The sequence below is a fragment of the Mandrillus leucophaeus genome, unplaced genomic scaffold (assembly GCF_000951045.1).
Source record: "Mandrillus leucophaeus isolate KB7577 unplaced genomic scaffold, Mleu.le_1.0 Scaffold301, whole genome shotgun sequence".
In the NCBI taxonomy this organism is placed as follows: domain Eukaryota; kingdom Metazoa; phylum Chordata; class Mammalia; order Primates; family Cercopithecidae; genus Mandrillus; species Mandrillus leucophaeus.
Genome location: NW_012103155.1, coordinates 1158142 through 1163445, shown reverse-complemented (window position 1 = coordinate 1163445; position 5304 = coordinate 1158142). Strand labels below are relative to the sequence as shown.

The 5304-nt window shown below is 40.8% G+C and overlaps 1 long non-coding RNA gene across 1 annotated transcript in view; it reads right to left on the bottom strand.

Moving 5' to 3' along the window:
- Nucleotides 1-1231: 1231 nt before the first annotated feature.
- LOC105544581 overlaps nt 1232-5304 on the bottom strand; it is a 13835-nt gene continuing 9762 nt past the window's right edge. Inside the window, exon 3 of the long non-coding RNA XR_001006788.1 lies at nt 1232-3822. This is a non-coding gene — a long non-coding RNA (uncharacterized LOC105544581). The remainder of the gene's footprint in view (nt 3823-5304) is intronic.

Genomic DNA, 5304 nt, shown 5'->3' with positions numbered 1-5304 from the left:
GAGTTCATGTCCTTTGCAGGGACATGGACGAAGCTGGAAACCATCATTCTCAGCAAACTATCACAAGGACAGAAAACCAAACACTGCATGTTCTGACTCACAGGTGGGAATTGAACAATGAGAACACCTGGACACAGGGCGGGGAACATCACACACCAGGGCCTGTTGTGGGGTAGAGGGCTGTGGGAGGGATAGCATTAGAAGAAATACCTAAAGTATTTCTAATGATAAGTTGATGGGTGCAGCAAACCAAGATGACACACGTATACCTATGTAACAAACCCGCACGTTGTGCACATGTACCCTAGAACTTAAAGTATAAAAAAATATAAAAAATTTAGATTAAAAAAAAAAGCGGTGCTCGGTACATGTATAGATGATGTTAATAAAATAGACCCTGCCAATTTTCCCCTAATGCTTCCAACAGGAATCTCATCCGTAGATTCCTGACTTGAAGATAATGATGTGACTATTTTGCAAGTTTTATCCTATTTGCTGGTAATTGTACTCTCAGGGTACTTACAAATGTAAATTTTCATATATTTCATTCCCTACCACACCTTTAATTTATAGACTAGTCAGCTGCTTTTTAGGGCATCCCTTACCCTTGTCATTCCCAATATTAAAATAATTTCTTTATCCTTGTTTCCATCCAGTTACACTACCTTGAATGATTTCCACATCTGATCTCAGACCTGTGACTCCCATCCTCAGCCTCAGAGCACTGCTGACCTCAAAAGATTCTAGCTACTCTTCAGTTCTTACTGTCACCCACATCCCACTGTTGCTGCTGAAACCACATCCCAGTCATTCTTTCACCCCACCAGGAAATCACAGTCAGTATGTGGCTTCACCATGACTTTGGACATTCTCTTTCTGTAGAGTTCCACATCCCATATACTTCTTTAGTCCTTCGCAGGCAAGGATTTATTTTGGTAGTGTAATTTTGTCTCCTTTGGTCAAGACATCAAAGTCTCCTCTTCCACTTCTGGAAGTGTATGACTCATAACTGGGTGAACTGGCAGCCACTTTGCCCTGGATGTCTGCCTAAGTACACAGCAGATTCTACCCTTACCAGTCAGCATATATTAACTCACTTGAACCTAGTAAAATCCATTAACTCATGTCCCTACTAATTTTCCTACCCACCCTCCAACACTTGCCTAAATATATTTAGAAAATTAAATTGGCGTAGGTCCTTTTGAGAGGGGGGAGACAAGATAAGCCAACCTAACATTTATAGGATATGTAATTCTACATAAACACAAGGCATTAAACGTAACACCACTAAAACATTTCTTTGAAGCCAATCCCTATATGGCAGTAAAATGCTTTAAAGTTCAAACTAGTAAGATTCCAATATCAATGCGTTTTGATCTTGGTGTATCCTTAAAATGGGTGGAGGGTTTTCTGTGTATATTCCAGACTCCAGCTTCCACTTTTCAGGAGATGAAGGGGAGGATGAAGTAAGGGAAAGAGAAAGGATTTGAGTTCCAGCGACCTGCATACAAATCCTGGCTCCTGTACTCTCTTCTGGGGTGATCTCTGGCCAGTTCTCCAGATCCTTTGAGGTGGGATGTTCGCTCTGTAAAATGGAAGATATATTCTTCAGGGATGCTGGGAGGATTAGGATCAATTAAATGCTGCTTATCATACCTGTCACCTAAGTTGATGCCCAATAAACAGTAATTGCTGTTTTATGTTTTGTTAACCTGGCAGGGTAATTTAGTTTCTAACTTATATATGTCTATTTGAAAGTGCACTGTAACCACTTCAAATTAAAGATGAAAATTGTATGGTATAAGAGTTATACCTCAATAAGGCTCTTACATTTTTTTAATTTAGAAAATTGAATCTATCAAATTCCCTTAGAAAATGTGAAAGTAATTTTTAAACTGAAAAATGTCACGGCCTATTCTGTGGGTGACCAATAAATACTGATTAATGGACTTTATCTGTAATTTTTCATGAGAACGTAAGTCCAAGACCTCCCTTATATAGCCTGCTCTTAATCCAAACACTAATTACTACTTTGGTATCGTAAGATTATTATGATATCCATTCTCTATGCATTGGGAAATAATTTGAAATTCATGAAGAAGTCCATCCTCATGCTTTGATAAATGAGTATAATTCGTTTCAAAATTTCTGTTCATAAGCCAAAACTGGTGTCATCAATCATTGAGTATTCCCATTACAATTAATGTTAAAAAACCTCAGTCTTTCTCTTAATGGAGTAATTAATAGAAGAGAGTGCCTCATTTAATAGTGCTGAAGGTCCCCAAGGCTCTATCCTGGCTGCCTTTCTCTCCTCCATCCACCCACTCTCCCAAGGTGACCTCACGTCTCCAGTCCCAGGGCTTTGGATGCCTTCTGTGTACCATTGACTCCCAGATGTGTCTCCAACCAGAGCATCTCACAGGAACTCATATATCTAACTTGACATCTCCACACGGCTGTCATCTCAAACTTGGGAGTGGCACGGGGATCATGAGTTCAGACCACATTAAATTTAAAAACATTAAGAAGACAAAAGCCACAGATTTCTCCCAGGTTCCACAAAGGTATGTATCATTCACTCAGTTGCTAAAGCCAAAAATCTTTTCTCATCTTACATCAATACCATCAGTAAAACCTATTGCCTTCACCCTGAAAACATCCATAGTCTATGAATTTCTTTCCATCTCTGCTCCTTCCCTGCTGCCTTGCCTGAGGCTAGTTATCTGTTGCCAAAGTCACCCTGCCACCACTCTTGCCCCTGCTACCACTTCTTCACAAGATATCCAGAGCACTCTGAAAAATGCAAATCAGTTTATGTTACTTCCCAGAATAAAATCTTTCAGCGGATTCCCATAGTACTTTGAATAAATCCAAACTCCTTCCAATGGCTCAGTGGTTCACATTCCCGAGGAGTGCTTGGAACTTCATGGGAGAAATTTTTATTGTTGATATGGTTGGAAAGAGGGACTGCAACAGGTATCTAGCAGGCAGAGTCAGGAATGCTAGATATCCCACTATAGTGAGAAGGTCCTTCATTTTGCCTGTCAATTATTATCTGAGCCTGGATCATTATGCAATATTATATATTAAATACAAAGTACTTACACGGAATTTTCCAGGAATGCAATGACTGTGTCAATGTAGAAAAGGATGTGCTTTGTTTTGTTTCAAAATTTGTCTAGAAATGTTTACTATTTCAGAAAATCACCTCACCCTTAGAGGAGCTACTGGCTGTATCTGAGCCACTATTGCAACGTTCCTGCATGTGCACAGTGATTCCACCTAAACAGGCAATCATTTAATGGCTTCTCATTCTTTCTAGTAGAGACATGTCTGAGCATTGATATGTGGCAATACAAAGCACTTTATTCTAAATTTCTTTATGAAATTACTCCTTTAACAATAATTAATGATTGATTGACAATACCAGTCCAGGCTTATGAGCAAAAATTTTGGACTAGTTATACTCATCCATTGAGGGATGAATGTATTTCTATATGAAGCCACAGATTATTTCCCGATGCATAGAGTATGGTTGTCATAACAATCTTAAGACAAAATAAGCAGGAATGAATGCAAGCCACAAGGGAGCAGTCTAAATCTTTGCGCCAGCTATTTATTCCCTCTTCCTACAGTGCTCCTCCTGACAGTTTGCATGGATGGCTCCTTCGTGAGTATCACCCTGAGGCACTCTCCATCCCATCACCTACTTGAATTCTCTTTGGCACTTATCACCTGATAAAGGACCTTTTTTGTCTTACACAACAGTGTGTCCACTGTGCCTTGAACATTTCCTGGAATATAGTAGGGGCCCAGTGCATACTTGTGGAATGAAAGAACAAATAAGGTGAGGCAAAGTAGTGAGCATCCTCTTGGTAATATATAAATAGCATTTCCAATTACATAAGATAGAAAACTGTCAAGTTTTGCCCAGCGAAATAAAGTGTTTACAGTGTTAAAACATTTGAGCCAACCTGTAGCATCTGTGGCACCCAGGCCACCATTTCAGAGGTGGCAAATTAAGGCTAACCGAAGCTGACATTCACAATATATTTGCAAGCTCTTTTATTCCAATTAGTTAAAACATATTTATGGCCACAAATATTGGGTATAAAAGCTTATGTAATATCTTATCAAAACCGGGGATAAAAACCATCCAATCATAGTGGATGGATATGAGGTCAGATGCTTCCCAGCAAACCCTGATTACCAGTTACCACAAAAAGACTTCTCAGCATCAAAAATTGAAGTATAAGCATAGTTCTCAGGCAAGTGGATATTTTCCTCAAGGGAATCTACAAAGAGATGTGTGTAAAGTGTGTTAACCTGCTCCAGCCTCTCCATCTCCAGTCCATCCTTCACACCATCTTTCCAAAATGCCAATTAGATCACTCTACTCTGGTGAAAATCCTTCAGTAAGTTATTGTCCCCCTATATGACATGTGTAATGAGATTTTAAAAATGCCATTTACTTGCAAAATATGTAAGGACGCTTTATAGTCCTCCCATCCTCCTAGCACGACCCCACACATGGTTAAGCTCTAGCCACACCTCCCCCAGTCTGTACTAACAACTGCTTGCTCTTACACAGCCATCTGTCCGAGAGCTTCTCCTGCTGCCTGGAAAATTCTAACTCATCCTTTAAAAAATATTTGAGGCCTCCCTGATGCCTGTCTCAGGCAGTGGTGGGTGCTCTCTGTTGCACATGCACCATTTCAAGCAATAAACACTCCTTGTGTAATTTTCTAATCATATTCTCCCACTCCGCTAGCTGCTGTTTGAATCCAGGACTGTATCTCATTTATCTTAGGATTCCCAGTGCTGCACCAGGGCTCAGAATATGATAAGCACTCAATAAATGCTTATCTGAATGAAAAAGTGGACTCACCTGAAGCTATATAAACTCTTTGTGCAGGAGTAGACAGGCCTTTCAGAAATAGCTATTATAAATACGATTTTTGGAGGGGGCGGAGCAAGATGGCCAAATAGGAACAGCTCCAGTCTCCAACTCCCAGCACGAGCGACACAGAAGACCGGTGATTTCTGCATTTTCAACTGAGGTACTGGATTCATCTCACTGGGGAGTGCCGGACGATCGGTGCTGGTCAGCTGCTGCAGCCCCACCAGCCAGAGCTGAAGCAGGGCGAGGCATTGCCTCACCTGGGAAGCGCAAGGGGAAAGGGAATCCCTTTTCCTAGCCAGGGAAACTGAGACACACAACACCTGAAAAATCAGGTAACTCCCACCCCAATACTGCGCTTTAAGCAAACAGGCACACCAGGAGATCATATCCCACACCTGGCC